The 19979-nt window shown below is 39.9% G+C and overlaps 1 protein-coding gene across 2 annotated transcripts in view; it reads left to right on the top strand.

The window, feature by feature from the left end:
* The first annotated feature begins 2203 nt into the window (after positions 1-2203).
* Positions 2204-19979, top strand: part of KCND3 (potassium voltage-gated channel subfamily D member 3) — a 362523-nt gene continuing 344747 nt past the window's right edge. For both annotated transcript variants that reach the window (XM_075264056.1, XM_075264055.1), the window contains exons 1-2: positions 2204-3079; positions 3683-4028. The gene's annotated coding sequence lies outside the window, so the exon portion shown is untranslated. The remainder of the gene's footprint in view (positions 3080-3682; positions 4029-19979) is intronic.

Here is a 19979-nt window from a genome sequence, read left to right as displayed (position 1 = left end):
CTGAACAGTCATAAGTACAATGCAAAAATGTGAAAAACGGTAAGCACAGGCCTAGGAAACCAATACATGGGGCAACACGGAGGCTCAGTGGTTAGCACTGCAGCCTTGGAGTCCTGGGTTTGAATCCCATCAGGAACAACATCCACAAGGAGTTTGTATGTTCTCCCCGTGTTTGTGTGGATTTCTTTCCATTCTATAAAGACATACTGATGGGGAAAAAAAAAAACAATGTACATTGTGATCCCTACATGGGGTTCATAATCTACATTTAAAAAAAAAACCACAGATACATCAAAATCTAGTATGCCGCCCTGGTCACAAGAGATAGAAGTAACAAGGTATAACAACCAAAAACAAACAATTGATACAATGGGAATGGAGCGTTATCAAAGATTGGGCAAGTACCAGAGATTAATATTTTCTTGGAGCATTATAGAATCAACTTGCCAAATAACATCTCTCACTGAGATAGATGGTCTCCTCCAGGTGAAGGCGCTATGATTATGTGCAGTCATTAAATATATTGTAATAGCTTATATTGGGCATATTTAAAGTTATATGGTTTAAGACTAAGTAGAAAAGTAGGGCTGACAATGGAAATCACAAGCCAAAAAGCTATTGCACCATTCTGTGAATAGTCACCCAGAAGTGACATAAGGGTAGGACCACCAAATATGGAAAGTAATACCTAAGGCATTACAGCCTTGGAAACCAAGAGGTGAAGCTGAAGGATATAAACTATGTAATGGATGGGGAACCAGATAGGTCCTCTAAAGGACCTTCAAAGAATGTTCCATCAGGGTGGCCCGCCAACTGCCTTTGCTAATTGATGTGCAACAGTTAATCCATTGGGCTATGGTTGAGATGGAAACATTGTTTCTGAAAACTGGTGGGAGACATTTCTGGGTTAAGTGCAGCAAGATGATGGAGAAAATGAAAGACCTATTTAGTCCTAAAAGCCTCTGATGGTGGCAGGGATAAAATATTCCTTGATGAAGACCCGCTGGTCACAGAGAAAGTCAATGAGATAGTGAAATCAAGCATGTCTCCACCAAACGAACACCTCAGGAGATAGGCCAGGAGGGAGGAGATTAAGAAACAAGGAGATTAGTGGTGAAACCGGGCTTTGTAAGTGGTAATAGAATGTAACCCACCACCACAGTTGCAGCATTTAATCAGTAATCTTAGCAGCTGATAGAAGTGTATCAGAAGGTAATCTCGGGGTCCAAAGCAGAACTTGTAGGGAGGCTGGGGCTATCAGCGCTGACTCCAGGACGAACCATTGCGGGCAGTCTTCTTCATTACAGATAGCACAGAGTTGGGAAAGTCTAGCAGCTACAGAATATTTATAACAATGAGGGACCGAGAGCCCACCCAATCTCTTATGGAAATACATAATGTGCCTACGAATGCGCGGACTCTTATAAACCCATATGCAATTATAAATTTCTTTCTGAAGGGTATCTAAGGAAGAGGAGGTCCATTCTGAGCACCTATTATTATGTGTCAAAAGAAATGAAAAGCAGGAAATATGTTATCCCATTATCCCTTATAACGCTTTACAAAAGGAACATCTCAGGTAATGCATTTATTACATTACATTCGAAGAATGTAATGTTTTAAAATGAGAGATTTATATTAATGTGTCCAACCCTTTCCAAAATCCCAAAGTGATATCGCGAATCCCTGCAAATCTTTTCTTCGAATGAGCTAATTATATTCCCAGCACTTCATAAAAATACCACTGAGACACAGAATTGCATGAAATGACAACACAATAAATGGTTTGGAGAAGCCTTGTCTGGGCTACAACATGGATACTCCCTAATTGGTATTCTGTAAATTAATAGCTGGTGACCCTGCCCGCTTCACACACACACACACACACACACACACACACACACACACACACACTTGCATCCGCCAGTGTAAGTTACATGCAAATCTACTGAGCTGTGTGGATGGCATTAACCCTTTCAGCAGCCGCACTCATTCCATCTTTCTAAATAAAATGCAAAAGACAGTACTCCTTGCCCATAAACCTTTGTAGACTGTGCATGTCAGGCAAATAAGTATACAAATGATATATCAATCCTTGCATAATGCAGAACTAGACATTGCACATCAATGCTGTTTGTTCTAGCACAGTTCATCTCTGCGAAGGAACAGTTAATGAACCTTTAACTCAGTAATTATGGTCTTGAAATACATTTGTACATTTGCCGTAATGTCCCCACCCCTCACATACACACACACACAGCAGAAGGAGCAAGTGACAAATGGTGCTGTTTGACTATGCCAGGGAATGCAAATCGTTGCCTGCCTGTCATAACACATCATCCATTCACACGTCATCTAAGGAATACCGGACAAGAAGGGGTTAAGCAGAATTTTAACTAGCGCTTTCTGCCGTGACATGAGCCTAGATTGCTTCGAATTCCACGTCTCCCTGCATGCTAGGGGTTAATATCTTCATCAACAGAAATACCCTCCTATCTGCCTGATTCTAGTGAGCATGGGAGGTCTGTTCATCCAGCAGTTGATCTGTATCACAGCATCACCTCTGAGATATAGGACAGTGTAAGAACCTAAAAATAGCTCCACACACAAAAAAAGCAACCTTGAAGTCATCAGCAGGATGAGCAAGGGAGAGAAAAAAAATCAGTAAGGCTTGTCTCCTCTACAGTGTGTGGACCTGTTACATGCTTGTGCTGAATGCAATGTAGGAAGACCAGGAGTCGGCTTCTCCTTTAGCAGCATGTGAGGAAATATTAGGTCTACATTCAGCTAGAGAGCAGGGCGCCACCTGCCTTTTAATCCATATTATTCTCTGCAGGAGTAAGCTATAGAGGGAGAGAAGAGGAAAAGATGAGAATTCTTCAACCTGCAGGCTCAGGAGGGGATGCTGGCTGGACCATGTCACTTCTACCCAGTGATCTGGACATGGATGTTCATCAAAGCTTTCCAAATGCCACCCTGTTGCCTGGAAGTGCTTCCTATTCTACATGATTCCTCCAGGATCTTCACTTCAAGCAGCCTGGAAATAGTGGATCCCAAATATTGAGACTTCTTCTACAAGGTAAGGAGGCAAATGTGTCCAAATAAGGGAAGAAGCTGCTTGTGACTGTTTCTCATTACCTATGACAGATGGGACTTGACATTTTCTATCTCCACCTAAAAGATTGCTTAGTTGGGAAAGCTCAAACTGATCACTCTTCTCTTTCGAGCGCAGTTTCCATTTCTTAACATGTGAAAGCAAATGAGAGAAAGGGACAAGGCTTACTGAAGACGTAGGCAGGTGGGGAAGAGGACTGGAGGTATTTAGTAGGACAGCAAGGCTCTGGGGAAATCCAAGAACTTTGGAAATTGCAACATAAAGCAGGGTAAAGGATAATACATAATATATAAAATAGTAAAGATGATAAATAACAGCAACGTTTAATACTAAACAGGAGAGCTTTTAATAATATGGACCTGTGGTGCTCTAAATAGATTCTCAAGCCCCTCGTCTTGTGTCAGCGAGAGTTGGAGATGAAATAAAAAATGAGCAGCGCTGTGGGTAACTTTTCAGTGAGCTTCCCAGTGCTGAGCCCCATTAGCATGCAGTGTCAGATGTGTTGTGTGTTTAATGATTTCATTTGCTGGTGTGCCTCATAGCTCACATCTCTCTGTTGTTTTACAGCACAGGGGCTGCAAGCAAGACACAGGCAGACTTTCAGCTTCGGCTCACCAAGGCTGGGTACCATTTCCAGCAGCGCCAAGGGGTCTAAGATCCTATTTGGATTTGATGAGATCAAGCTCACAAGTAATGTGTACACAGTGGACATCAGACTACTGAGCTGCTGGAGGTGTGGCACCTCTGCTTTCTACTTTTCTCTTGCTGATTTCGCTCCCTGATTACTTCTGTCTGATTTTTTTTCTATCGTTCTGCAAAGGAAAGAGGGATAAAAGCAGCTTTACCTTATTGCGAGCATTTGCTTCTGATTTCTGAAGGGGTTTCCATAAGTGATGCCTGCGCTATGCTTAAGGTAAGCATACAATTACCTTTTTTATTCTCTGACTACCAGTTGATTGTACATGGGGGGAAGTTTTAAATCTGTGTATACCCAGCCTGTTGCTGATCACAATCACATGGTGATTTACTATTGAGATTTGCTCAGCAATCACTGGCAATCTGGAAGCCTATTTATTATTTGCTAACCTAGGTAGCGTGGGATTTAAAGGGAAAAAAAAGTGACGTGCTGAATAAAATGGCTGATTTGGAAGACGGTCGTATAATAATGCAACAGAAGAAGTTAGAGGAAAAGTGTTAAAATGGTAGAGCCAGCAAAAGCACAGCAACACAACAGGCGGCTGATCTTATGTTTGCCGTAATGTGATTGATGACCTGTGTGACACAACAGCTCGCTGGTGGAGAGAGGGTTAATCTGGAAAGGATTACTCTCACATCTTGGTTTGTTTATTCCGGGATTTTATGTTTCATTGAGGATTTGCAGAGAATGATAACAAAAGATATCAAAATCCTCTCTTTTGATAAAAGAGCATTAATAGCCATTTAATAAGATTTTCATCTTGTGTAGAAGTTAATGGCATGGAAATGACTGTCTGTTCTAGTCTGTGTTCTGCTTCTTCTGCATGGGGAGTCATTGACTCCAAATGCTCCATCATTGTGTATGGCGCTGAATACAAAAAAATTCATTGTGAGTTAAAACATTGTATTAAAAAAATAACACACAAGCATAACAACTCAAGTGTCTGCATTGTATATTGAGAAAAACAGTAGTGATGTGTGATGATGATGCTCTTTATACAGCTAGCAGTATCCATCACTTATAGTACAAGAGAGTCATAGAAAGACCAATGGTAATAAATAACTGGACGGTCCAAGATTTCAGCCCTTCTTCCTTCATGGCCCTTTATATTAGTCAGAGTGATAAGACTGTAGGAAGGATTGAGATGTGGGAGTCTCTAAATTCTAATTAACTGATGTTCCAATCCATAATTAAGACTGTGAAGTCGTCCTCTTTCTCCTCCTCTTCTCCTATCGCTGCTCCAGCAGTTCATCACTGTGACTTCATCCTCATCTCTCAGATGTCATGTGTGATGTCATCAGAACCAAACGACCAGAAAAATGACACCTCACCGAAAGCCTAAACCATCTGAACTCGCAAAATTAACATGTTGGTAAATGAAGTATTAACCTTTTCAGGAGACAGTTTAAAAAGTTCAATATCTACAAGTGAATTCCATCTTTCAGAAATACTAAATATACATATATATATATATATATATATATATATATATATATATATATATATATCTGTATCTGTCCTTAATAAACTCTATACCTACCTTTCCCATGTTAAAGACTCCACTACTTCTAGTTAACTATGGTGCGTAATATAGAATTGAGGTATTGCATCTTTAAGAAAATTTCAGTGTACCAGACGCACAGTTAACTTTCCAGTTGAGTTATTCATGTAACCCTTTCACTGTTTATTCCGCTTACTGTAATAGATGCTAGGAATACAAGTGTCAAGGCATTCTAACATGTATGCTTATCTCCAGGCAATACTGTCACATGTTATGTAGGGAAACATGTAATATTATCTCAGCCACTGAATTCATGTTTCTTTTTAGTTAAGAAATCCCTCCCCCCATTTGCACTGCATAGTCTGCACGGGCCTCTTCCTGCTATCGTATAAACATTGCCACGTCATTCGGAAATAAATCATTTTTCTTCTGAATGCTTTCATGTATCTTGTTCAGTAAAGGTCAATTGTCTTTGTTATAAAGGAGTCTGGTTTCCATTCACCTATATTTCATGCAACACTATAAGGGGATGTAGTTGACAATTCATTTAACAGGTTAGAAGCTGCTTGGTGAGTTCGCAAGTCTTTGGTGGGAAAGATTCATTAATAACAGCGGCCATATGTGTTCTGTTTACTACTAAAGGTGTTGGCCATATCAAAAATGTTTTAAAAATAATTAAAAAACATATTACTCACCTACGTAATCCCCCATTGATCCAGCACTGCAACTCCGGTGGTCCCTGGGGGTTGTCCCACAGTGATGACATGTTGAATGCTGCAGCCAATCACTGGGCTGAGCAGATGCTAATATTTATATAGATATCAGTGATTGGCTGCAACAGTCATGATGTCATCATTGCAGGTCAGGTCAAGACTGGTGGGGATCACCGATGTAGTGAGACCAGATCAGCCAGAACTTTTTTTTAAATGTAGATTGTGAGCCCCACATAGAGCTCACAATGTACATTTTTTTTCCCTATCAGTATGTCTTTGGATTATGGGATGGAAATCCATGCAAACACGGGGAGAACATACAAACTCCTTTCAGATGGTTTTTTTGCCCTTGGTGGGATTTGAACACCAGGACTCTAGTGCTACAGGGCTGCAGTGCACTGAGCCACCGTGTGGCCCCAGCCGGAACTTAGATAATCCTTGAGGAGTTACTTAATAGTTTTTACCACATAAAAAACGTAATTGAAACTGTCTACAAAACGTATTAGTATTTTTTTCTTCTATAGGCAGATATTAATAATGTATGTTCACTTTTAGGATCCAAAACTTTCATAAGATTCCAATTCCAAAAAATCTGGTACGCTGTGTAAAATGTAAAGAAAACAAGAGAACGATGATTTGGAAACCTCATATAACCATATGCTATTACCAATAGAACATAGAATACGTATCAGAAGTTGAAAAAATTAGATCATTTCATTATTTCAATTGATGGCAGCTACACATCTCAAGAAAGTTGGGCCAAGGCCATCCGCTTTTCTTTATACAACAGTCTGTAAACATCTGGGAAGTAATGAGACCAATTGCTGAAGTTTCGGGTGAGAAATGTGGGCCCATTCCTATCCGATTTAGGGTTTCAGCTGCTCAACAGTCATAGGACTTCTTTGATTTTTTTTTTTTTTTTTTATTCATAATGCACCATTTTTTCTATAGGTGTAAGGTGTGGATGGCAGACAGGCCAGTTTAGCACAGGGGCTCTTCTTTTGTAAATGCAATGGATGCACTTCTGGTATGATGGATGCACTATTTGATTTGCATTGTCTTGCTAAAATATGCATGACCTTCTTTGAAAGAGATGTTGGCTAGATGGGATCATATGTTGTTCTAAAACCTCTATATACTGTTCAGTATTGATAGTATCTTTCAAGATGTAAAAATTGCTCATGCCATAGGAACTATTGCAATCCCAAACCAATAAGCTGGATGTCCTGCTGCTCTAAAGAAGAAGCCGCCCATGGTTGCCATAAACAATTTCACATTTCACTTCTGACCACAGTTTACCATTTTGTCTTAGTTCATTATAAACGAGCTTTGACTTTGAAAATATGGCAGGGTTTTAGGATTCTTCTTTGTATAATACAGGTTTAACTTGCACTTGTGGATTGCACAGAGAAATGTGTTCAAAGACAGAAGATTTCTGGAAGTATTTCTGAGCCCTTACTGTGATTTACATTATTGATTCTTGTCTGTTTTTAATGCAGTGTTGCTCGAGGACCTGTAGATCACGAGAATCTAATATTGACTGTTGGCCTTGTCCATTGTGCACAAGAATTTCACTAGGTTTTTTTCATTCTTTTGATGATATTATGTACTGTAGATATTTGGATAGTCAACATCTTTCTAATTTAATGTTGAGGAACATTTTTTATGAAATTGTTCCACAGTTTCTAGACACAGTTCGGTGAACCTCTTATCATCTTTGCCTTTGACTCTGCCTCTATAACATGCTCTTTTTACACAGTCATACCACTTAGTTGAAAATTGATCCTACATCTGTTTTTTCTATTAATACCACTTAATTTTCCAGCCATGTCCAAACTTTCTTGACATGTGTTGCTGCCACCAGTTTCCAAGTCGGTTATTTTTTGTCAAATGAATGGAAAAATATCTAATGTTCAGCTTCAGATATGTGCTGCTGTATGTTGTATTGGAAATAAAGTATTTATATGAGATTTTTAAATCATTGCTTTAGACAGCTGTTGACCAGATTTTCATTCCAGTAACCGATACCCCTGCCCAATTCTCCCATATACCTGCATATTTTGTTTATTTTTTTATGTAGATTGTGAGCCCCATATAGGCATCACAATGTAAATTTTTTTCCCTATCAATATGTCTTCATAGAATGGGAGGAAACCCACGCAAACATGGGGAGAACATATAAACTCCTTGCAGATGTAGTTTCTGGAGGGATTCGAACCTATGACTCCATCGCTGTACTCTTAGCCACTGTGTTGCCCCCTTATATACCTGTAGATTTTGCCTGGCTGAGTGGTACATGTGAATTGAACAAAATGATCAAGCAGACTAAATCCAACTGGCACTGGGGAAGAGTCAAGAGACCCTCAATTAGATGGTCAGCTGAAATCAGCAATTTTTGGCTGAATCACATCTAACATGTAAAGGTAGATTAAGACAAAATGACGGAATAATAAATATAATAATACAAATAATAGTGGAAAGAGAGTGGTAGAATCTATAAGCTGCAATGGACAACATAGTCACGCTGGTCTTCTGCATCCTTCTTTTTACTGTAATATATGTGAATGGGAGATGTCAATGTTTTGCACTGGGTATAGACCATGATCTCTGCTTCTAACTGCAGCTGCATTACCAGAGGTTCTCTTCTTCCAGAAGATTTTCTTGATTGCAATGACGTTGATGAATAGCCACTCTAATGTTATTTTGGAGATAATCTGTCAGATTGCTAGGAAACGGTATTATCTGTCTCCATATCAAATAAATGTTTTGTTTCTGAGGCCCACCCAGTGTCTGGGCTATGGTATACTATTTGCAGAAAGCGATCCCAGGGTGATAAGCCTAAGTCTTGCAGTCAGTGTCTTAGGAAAACTGGAAACTTAATGGGTCCTAATAATTACGGTTCTTTAGGATTTTTCACTGAATCTCTAAATGCTGCTTGCAACTAAATTTTCCAGTTTCAAATTTTATCTAACTTTATTATAAAATAACTACTGTAAAATCTCCTATAAATCCAGTTTTGGGTTTCGTGTATTTCAGACATCCTCCTTAACCAGATTGACTCTGTAGGTCCAGGGGATGAACAACATCTATTATTAGTTGAGGAGACCAAGATCGCTCAGAGCAAGCACTAAAGAGATAGCTATATGATGTGTGTGGCCGGCCTAAAGGTAGCCATACACTTTGGATAAATGCCAGCTGAACTGGATGATTTTAGACTAGTCAGCCATCTTACATTTATAGTGGTTTCTTGACGCTCCCTCAATGGCTGTTATCAAGGAAAAAAGGATTGAGCTTTGTGAGTGTTTTTTAACAGAAAAGAAGACAACTCCAGAATTGTCCAACAGTGACTTACTACTCATTTGCTATTGAGATTACATGCATGCTCCGCCAACCTCAGCTTTGGCTCCTCTGCACAACTTCTGCTTATGATTTTTATCACATTCATACATTGACGCAGCATTTATATTTCATTTTTCTTCTATATGTGGGCTCAGACTGCCATAAAGACTCATTCACAGCATATCACTGTAAACAAACCCCCTCTACTCTGTCAGTGCCCCCAACATAATAGTCAGGCCCATTTTTGGGTCTCACTGCCTCCTACCACAGAAACCTTATTCCAATATACATAGACCAACTGATACTTTTTGGCATTAAAAGGTTAATTGTCTCCTTTTTGACAGTGGACGTCGATATGCTCAGACTGCCAGCCATCAAAGGAAATCAGTAGAGAGTTTAATCAGACTTAGTGTAGTAATGGTGGCCTGTGAGCCCCCCTGACTTATGGGTCTGGATACATCAGCCCTACAGTTATGCTAATGTTGAGATATATGGCAGTATTTAGGGAGCTAGACAGCTGTCCTCAAGTCCAATATCAGATATTTTATGTACTTGTTGAGATAAGACATTGCCACTAACATCAAATAAAAGAGCTAGTGACACGTATTAATGAAAGAAACCAGCATGTCTGATCCTGGCTGCAAGGAAGATGTATGCTGGCTAGGCTACCATTACATCTGCTTGCCATAGGTTTACTTTGAAGTTAGAGGACAGAACATTTTGTACACTCGATATCACTTTTTTGGATGGAAGCAAAAATTGTTCCTATTCAAGGACAAGAAAAAGAGGTTCAAGATATATCAGAGAGTTTAGCGTGTTATTACATATCCAGTTTTATCTCTTCTGGTACAAAAAAAGTTTGCAAAACATATAATAAGTCTGGTGTAAAATGCCAGGTCAGAGTTGTAACTAGGCTTTACTTCACTGGCTCAATTCACTGCTCTTACTCCAAATACATAAAAGTGACTTATTGATGTCCCACTTACAACCAACACCTTGGGCACAGGCCCCAGTGGCCCATCTGCCCACACATAGCTACGACACTGTGCCAGGTTTAGTATATTCCCCCCATTGTATTAAAAGAACACCCGCAATGTAGAAGAGGCTAGCTCTAAAATCCACTCGTATTTCCTTAGCCTAAATTCTTCTTTTTCATCATTTTAAGGTTCCCAGTCATGTTTTGCAGACCACAGTGTGCCGCTCATTTCATACTAGTTCTAAATGTGCTGCTCTGTTCATTCAATATACAGAGAATAATGAGGCTTTTACTCAATATAATATGCAAGGAAATCAAACTTCTTATCCAAAACTGCAAGGGATGGAAATAAGGAAATGGCATCCCTTCAATTCAGACAGTTGAGCATTATCAAAAACCAGAAATCACTACTATTAGCGACCAACTGAATTCTAATTTTAGATTTTTTACTGAAAGCTAAAAACCAAGCATGAACCCATATAAGGTCTCTAGGGTGACTGCACTGTTTTCGTATGAACAAACCAAGATACGCAAATAGGATGTATACATAAATGATGCCTACATTGTGCTAATTCGCTCCATTGTATATCTTATGAGACCCAGTGCTTCCTGCTTCTTATATCTTGCGGAAAGTGAGACATATTTGTGAAGATCTGTATGACAGATTTATAAATGTGTCTAAGGCCAGGGCCCCACGTGGCACAAATGCCGTGGAAGAAATCGCGGCCTTTTACAGTCTGAGCAAAGTGAATGGGTTTCTAGTGATTCCCATGCCCACTTTCAGATAAAAACTGCTCTGCAGACACATCGCCATTTCCAAAACCGGCAGTTTTGGAAATTGAAGCATGTCAATTATACCTACAGAAACGCCAGTGGTTTAGCCATAGCTATGATTGAAGCACAAGGTCCACAGAGGAATCCTCTGCAAACTTTCTGTCTAAAGTGCTGCGTAAAGAACCGCCTAGAGGGGCCTTAGCCTAAAACAACTAAAAGGATTTGGACTTTCAGACACCAAAAAGTTCGACAGTCTTGATAAATGTGCCCCAGCGTTAGAGCTGCAGGTTACAGAGCAGGAGGATCTGAACAGATTGGTACATATTGGAATTTTGTGGGAAAAGATTCAATAGAATTCGTATGTTATATATTTTAATGCTTAGGAGTCCAGTAGGAGGTCGCATTCAGGGATTGACAGTCTTCATTGTATTGCTGTGCACAAAGAAACAGCTCGTTCACTGAATACGACCACACTGTGGACTCATAAGTATAGACCGTATAGGGAAATACAAGTTATACTGAATCCTTCCACAGTTTTATATATCAATCTGTTCTGTACAATACAATACAATTCTGTCCTGAGATAAATTAGTATGTACAACGTGACAGGTTCCCTTTATAAGTTAACACGAAATAAGGGGCCAACCATACCTTGTGTACTCAAAAATTCAGCAGTAGATGCTTCTATGATATGTGTGCATCAAGTTCTGGTCTATACAATATCCGGTTATGGTATGCAAAGGACATAATTATAATTAAACCATAGATGTACAGGGTGCCATAATATATGTAATCGCAGAACCTATCAGACCTCATACATAGAGCTGAGGAATCTAGTTTGAGTTGACATGTTGAGCCACCAATGAAATTGAAAGCCAACTTAGAAAGTGCTAGAGTCACAGCGACCAAATAGACAGGCAAATAATAGACAGTTTTTTACTGCTTTATTACATTTCTTATAAAAAGTGGCTTTGACCAAAGACTACTTCATCAAAAAGTAATGTATTTCCTTTTGTCAAGTCAATGACATTGAGCCTGAACCTGGCGTTTTTACTGAACAGATGTAATATTTTAAGGATATAATTTTTCCTCCTCTGGGTACTGCAGATTTAGATTTGTGTCACTGTGGCCACCACTTTATAAAAATGTCTCTTCTAAACTGACAGTGATTTAGACATCCCTCTCTGCTATGGTATTATTAGGTTTATTACTATGTTATTTCTTTCTGTAGAGTATAGGGCAGAGTGGATTCTGAATGCTGTAGGTGCAAGATGGAGCAAAATAGTGATTAAGTGTTCAGTACATATTCCCAGGTACTCCTGACAGGACATGCTTGCAGGGCATAATATTTAATGTGATATACTGGTTTTATATTGGTTAATTTCTGGCAAAATCCAAATAAACCATCTGTCCAAGACACAGTTCAATATAATGTCTATCAATAAGTATTCGGACACCCATGCAAATGAAGATATCTGCGGTCATGATGTACATCACACCTTCCGTCGTTAAATAGGAAACAGCATTGGCATTATGGCATTGGCATGAGTTGCGTGCAAGATGTCACGAAGTGCAGAGTTGTCCGATTTCGAAAAAGGGGTAATTGTGGGGTACCACAGAAATAGTCAACCCTTAAGGGACATAGCAAGGGAACTGAATTAGCCAAAATTGACAGTGGCCTATGTCATTACAAAGTGGAAGGTGAACGGTGATTGTTGGAATGTGCCGACGCAGACCCCCGAAACTGGGAGATAGAGACCGACAAGTGATGGCCAGAGAAACCGCACCCAACCGATGGCTCACATACACCAGGAGTTTCAACAGGCATCCAGGAGCATTGTGTCGCTCAATACCATCCATAAGGAAGCTTCTGCTGGGTTCTACCAACAATTCAATATGAGGAAATGTTGTTTTTCTATTCTACCACAGGTGTCCACATACTTATTGGTAGACAGTGTTCTAGTACATTGTAGCAAAAAATTTCTTCTACATTTGGTACCAAAGGGTAAAAGATGTACAAGTTCATTGATTGAAAAGGGTAGTGTAAAAGTCCAAAAACTTTGCTGTTTGTTCACAAAGTAAACAGCCTATCTACAGAAAAAATTCTGCTATATCCATCTTCAGTGCGACTGCAGGTCAAGTGACTCAGATGACTCCTTCTCTCCATACAAGTCGATGGAGAAGGCAGAAGGGAAGATGGAGAAGAAGTTCAGGAGATAACAGAAAAAGATAGTGAATAGAAGCTTTCTATCACAACCAAAGTGCTTTATTCACATCAGTACAATTCAGAACATCTGTCTCAGTCTACGCATACTATCCTATACACTCTCCTACTTCTTCCTCCTAGGTCAGGGAGTAAGAGACTCACTGTCTATACTACCTCCTCCTAACACAGAGGCCAAAAAGAGACTAACTGTCCTCTCGTCTTTAAGTTCATAAGTCATGGGTTGACCCATCTACTTAGATCTGAGGCCAAATGGTCCACTCCTTTAAATGCACAGGTATAGGTTAAATACAAATAATAATAATAATATGATTTGTGATACACACAGGTTAATAGATGTTCTACCTTTTATAATAGTCACAGTATAGAATGGGAATATCCTGGGGATTATTTATTGGGAAACGCTTATTAATCTTTCTTTACAGTATAGAGGAAACCATCCTCTGCTATGTAAACTAAGTACAGACTCCACTGGGAAGCTGCCCCGGTCAGAAGCTGAGCTTGGCCCGGTGCTACAGAACAGCACTGCTAACTAGTAATGCTGCCCTGTGCTAGGTTTCTCAAGAATATCATGCATCTGTGCCTGCTACCCCAGTGCTGGCGTATTTGACCCCTATGGATGTACAAGATAACTACCACAAATGGTATGACCATTGTTATAGCTCTTTTTCTGTATTTAGACAGTAAAACTTCTGCAAAACCCAACCTCCTTTAGAAGATCACACTCATAGGCTAAGGCCCAACATTGTGGACCAGCATTTTTTTGTTGTTGTTGTAGATTTTGTTGCAGTTTTTTGGGCCAAAGCCAATCCAATACTGGCTTTGGCCCAAAAAACTGCAGCAAAATCTACAACAACAACAAAAAATGCTGGTCTACAATGTTGGGCCTTAGCCTATGAGTGTGATATTCCACAATGAGCTTCTTATATATTTCCCATAGGAAGACCTATTTTGATGCTATTCTGGATGGTCATCTCTAAAAGGTTAACTCATCATGTGGCACTGACACTTAGACACTTTACAATTTCTATATCATGTATTGTGGCGACAGCACAGTGTAGAATTGTTATTTAGGCAACCAGTATGAGAAATGTGTAGTAAATTTATGGAACCTATATTTAGGGACCAAACTTGTATGGCATGGTTAATTATATGACAGCAAACCGTAGGTATTACAGGGGGCACCATACAACATAAGGGTAACCCATAATGAAATATAAGGATAATTAAGCACCACATAGATAAAGAGGAGAACATAGTACATTGTAGGTGCTTGAAAGGTCAGGTAGCAAATTCAGTAAGACCAGGCTGACAGATCACAGATCCTGGAATAGATCCTGAAGAGATGAAAGAAGATATGTGTCAGTTTTCCTTAAACCCCCTCACAGAACTATGGTGTGTGAACCAAGCCTAAAATAAGAGCCCCTCGGGGTCTATAGATTAATTTTAGCATTGTACAGTATCACTGAATTCACCCCAACATAGTTCTGGAGAAATCAGTATTTTACAGCTTGGCTTAAAATATATTTCCTGCTTTTTACGTAATGTTGTCTCACCTCTACTTTTTAACAGCAGCTTTGTAAGTTCTCCTCAGCGGCATGGTGTAATTGATAGCAGGCTGGTGAAATGAATTTACACATAATGGTTCAGTTCTATTTCTTAAGACTGTGTTAAACCAATAAACACATTTTAAGCGCACAATGACGACAGGCGTGAATACTGTGCAGAAGGCAATGGTACATTGGTAATGAATGGATACACAAATGTAACCAGTGCAATAAAGCATAATCGCTACTCCATAAATGATGCAGCACCATAAATAACCTGGCAGCAGTAAATAATATACAGGTACACTGGCATTGTCTTTTTATTGCCACATTACTTTTATTGCTATCAGAATGTCCTGTAACATGATTGATTGACTTATTAAATATTCATGTAAAAACAGAAGACACAAAAGACACATTGGTTTCCCGTCTTACCTTTTGTTCCCACTATGAGTTAAATAAATATCCTCTAGCATGTGCATGTGTCCTGTTACAGCTCTTCCATCCTAAATCACATTTTATAGGGCCACATTCTAAATATTGTCATGAAGGCATCATACATAATGGCAGGTTTCCGTGGAAGGTAAAATCATATTTAAAATGTATGCTTTGCCTTAAGCCAAAATGTAACTTCTTTTTTAGGGAAATGCTTTTACTGCATATCTATCTTATATTGGAAGAAACACTCCATTTATGAACAGGAGTAATCTAGTAACAGCGCAGGAAGGCCATCTTTCTGCCAGAGAAGCATCAAATACTCAATGTTTTAGGACAACAAACTTTCCCATAACCAAAAACCATTTATAGTTGCAAAGATATATATATATATATATATATATATATATATATATATATATATATATAGTGAGAAGGTGAAAGACAGGATGCTGGAGTCCAGACATATCAGCCCCAGGTTTCTGACATATGTGTGGTCCAGGGCGGATCTGGAGTAAACCTCAGCAGAGGTGTAGATCCGGGGCTCATTACTGGGCCAGAAAAAGGCTCCAGTTCCTACATTCCAGTGCAGTTCCATGAGGTGAAAGGAGGTCTATGGGTCTGTCCTGTAACCCTGAGTCCGGTGAGACAATATTGTACTTGTTTTCTTCATGTGGCTGGTAGTAAGCCACACGTATAGTTAGGTTATCCGTTCCGTTTAGTTACTTGCTCAGACGAGCAAGTAACACCCTCTCTCTCTCTCTCTCTCTCTCTCTCTCTCTCTCTCTCTCTCTCTCTCTCTCTCTCTCTCTCTCATCCTGGGATCAAAATCAATCATATTTCTGTACCTTTAGGTACTCTGGTTTCCTCCCACAGTCCAAAAACATAGTAATAGGTAAACTGGTTTCCTGTGACTATTGTACATCTGATAACGGTTAAAAAATTAGGTTGTGAGTAGAGATGAGCGAGTAGTATTCCATCGAGTAGGTATTCGATCAAATACTACAGTATTCGAAATACTCGTACTCGATCGAGTACCACTCGCTATTCGAATGGAAAAGTTCGATGCAGAACCAGCATTGATTGGCCAAATGCTATACAGTCGGCCAATCAACGCTGGTTCTTTTCCTACCTTTAGAAGTCTTCTCCGTGCAGCTTCCCCGCGGCATCTTTCGGCTCTGAATTCACTCTGCCAGGCATCAGGCCTGGGCAGAGCCGACTGCGCATGCCCGCGCTACAAGAAAATGGCTGCTTTGACTGTAAGTGTCCATTTTCTTGTAGTGCGGGCATGCGCAGTTGGCTCTGCCCAGGCCCGATGCCTGGCAGAGTGAATTCAGAGCCGGAATTTGCCGCGGGGATGCTGCATGGAGAAGACTTCTCGGAGGATCCAGCCCGACCCTCACTCGTGGACTTGGTAAGTGTAATTTGATCGAATGTTGCCTACCCCTGAAATGAGCATTTTCCCTCCATAGACTATAATAGAGTTCGATATTCGATTCGAGTAGTCGAATATTGAGCGGCTACTCGATTCAGATATCGAATATCGAACATTTTACTGTTCTAGTTGTAAGCTTTGGGACAGTGATTGTGGGAAGTGGCAACAATATATCACACATGAAAAAGGAATAGAAATAAATAGCAACCTATTGATGTCTTTTAAAGTCTCACTGTAATATTGGATTTTTAATATTCAGAAAATATGGATAAGGTTCTCCTCCATAAGGAATTTGTTTTATCATACATGCCTGTTACACTAAAGAGATTTGATAAACTAAAATTTAACTTTCAATGTGTCAGATCTGTCATAGGATAGATCCAGATGGGTAATGATGAACGATCACTCTGACTGATACTGGAGTCAATCTGGATTTCCATGAGTTTGGATGTCAAGGATATTGTTGGAGTCTGTGCTATTTTTGCCTAATAAATGACAGAATCCATTAACAAGGCTTCTAAAACCTATATGAACAGAATCTTAGAAGGCAAATACCGATTTAAGTGATATTTACTGTGTACATGCACTGTTTGCTTTTGAAGACGCGCAACCTTTCTATACGTGGAACCTTCATATTTTTCTCTGTATCCTTTTAGCATTGTCTTATTTTAAAAATGTCAGTTCCCCATTGGGTAGAGTAATGGGTGGCACATTTAGATTAAGCAGAATATATTTAAGACTCTTGACTACTATATATTCAGGATTCATACAGTTGGAAATATTAGTAATTTACAATGGCAAACCACGGAAGATAAGAATTTAAGGGCAAATTTTTAATTTTTTTTATTTTTTTTTTTAAAGGTATGTTATTAACTCATTGATAGCATTGTACCCAATTAGCTTTCACAGTGTTTTAAGTAATTTCTGGCTTTCTCTGGTGTCTTTTGCATTTGTTTATATGGTTAGCTTCCTGTATTAGCCTACAACTACCATGATGCATGGCAGTTCATGCAGATATCCCCTCTCACTTCCTCCCTCACAGCCCCAGCTTCCCTAGCTAGTCCGCTCTTTACAAGCCCTATCTACCGACCTAGCTAACTAACTCAGTCCACCAACCCTCTCCCCACTTACCTGTCTTGATGTCCTGGAGATGACTTTGGGGTGCCGCTGTCCCCTCTTCTGCCCGCACCTGGGATCCGGAATAGGTGCTGGCAGAAGCCACACTAGTGCAATAGAATGCTGCTTCTTTTTGCTTCTGTGGTCTTTTTCGGCGTTCTATAGCGCAGGTGCTGGCTCACTTGTGAAGGAAGCGTTAGCCAGTGAGGAAGTGAGCGGTGAGTGTTGGTCAGTATGAGGAGGACAGGGGGTAGGCGAAGAGAGAGGAGTACTGGTGGCCTCCAATCTCTGGAAACAGCGAAACGGGACATCACCAGGAAATCAGAAAATATGCCTGGGTCGGTCACATGACTGCCCTGGGCATATGGGTAAATATACATTTTGTTTTAAAGGGTGTAAATTAGAAGTTAGGCTGGGGGGGTTAGCTTAGGTATAAAGTTTTAATTTATCCTGGACAACCCCGTTAACTCCCATGATTCATCTTGCATGAGCAGCCAGTATGGGCTTTTGGGCTCTGCGTTAGCTCACATAGTTTATCCAGCCTCTTGATATTGATGAAATCAGCAGCCACCAGCCGATGGCGCCATCTGTGTGTAGTGGCCCTGCCAGGTTACTGCAGTCGACACTCGTTCAATTGAAAACTGCTTCACTTTATCAGCATTAATGTTAGATCTATTACTAATTGCTGATATTTTTAGTATGCTTATCAAACACTTCCAAAGTGACACCTTTATGGATGTGTTAGTATTAACATATGCAGATACAGTAAATGTGTGACAATGTACTTAACAGAACACCTAACAAAATGTTTAATGACATTATACTGTATGCATATAATAGAAAAGAGGAATTTGCAGAAAAAAATCTGTAAATCCCAAGGTGGTTACACTCATATTAACCTGGTGCCAAAAATACTGCAGTGCTGGGGTTTCTTAAGACATTCTAGAAACATGGACATGGTCTTGCTCGACCTTTTCCTAGATGCTCAAATTGCAAAGCCAACCTGAAGCATCTGTTATGAAGGGCACCCAAATTATATACAGTATTATATATAAACTGCAGAGGTTTTTGTATACAGTATTCATTGTTTTTCATACAGAGATTTTTTGGGTCCCTATTCTTCTGGTTCTGGGAGAGCAATTGATAATTCAGTTCCTCTTACTGGGAAGATTATTACATTTACAAAAGTGGCTATTGAAAGGGTACCATGTCGTATGGAATGGAGGAACAAGGCAAACCAGACTATGTTGTACAAAATTTTATTTCACAATTAGGAGAATGGATATTTCTCTGTTGGGAAGTTAGCTCGGTAGCAGCAGTGGTGCAAACCCAAGCAGTCAAGAAAGGGACACAAATTATGCAGCAAACTGGTTTATTTACAAAAAAAAATTGAAAACAAATAAAAATAAACCTTGGCTACAGGCTTAAAAAATATAAAACAAAACACAGCCTTAACTCAATGCAAAAACAAAATAAATATCTGCTTATCTGAGTGCTAACTACACAGTAACAAAATACCTCACTATACGTGTGGCTTACTGCCAGCCATGTGAACAAGAACAAGCCAGTCCAACTTGCTCTCACCAGACTCAAAAATGTTAAGGCAGTCACCACCTCCTCTCACTCCGAGGTTCTGCCTTGGTCTGCAGGATCAGCAGCCTTTTATGGGTTTCTAATGAGCCCAGGATCTACACCTGGACTGAGGTCTACTCCTGATCCGCCCTGGACCACACATAAGTCAGGAACCTGGAGAAAATAAACCTTGACTCCAGCACTTTGCCTGCCACCTTCTCACATACCCCCCTTCCCCCTTTGTTCGGACCTGTAGGAGTGGACACTTTTTACCCACATACAATGGGTCCAAGACTGGGCATCAGCATTCCCTTGCATTTTGCCTGCCCTGTGTTCCACAGTAAATTTTGAATTTTGCAGGGTTAGAAACCATCTTGTGACCCTGGCACATCCATATCAGAAGGGAGTGATCTGTGACCAGCTTAAAGTGTTGGCCCAGGAGATAGTACCTTAGGGATTCCAGGGCCTACTTAATGGCTAAGCACTCTCTCTACACAATGCTGTCATTTTATATGGGGATGTAACCTTCCTAATC

The sequence above is a fragment of the Leptodactylus fuscus genome, chromosome 2 (assembly GCF_031893055.1).
Source record: "Leptodactylus fuscus isolate aLepFus1 chromosome 2, aLepFus1.hap2, whole genome shotgun sequence".
In the NCBI taxonomy this organism is placed as follows: Eukaryota; Metazoa; Chordata; class Amphibia; order Anura; family Leptodactylidae; genus Leptodactylus; species Leptodactylus fuscus.
Note: the sequence above shows the minus strand (reverse complement) of the source record. Positions and strands in the feature narration are given on the sequence as shown.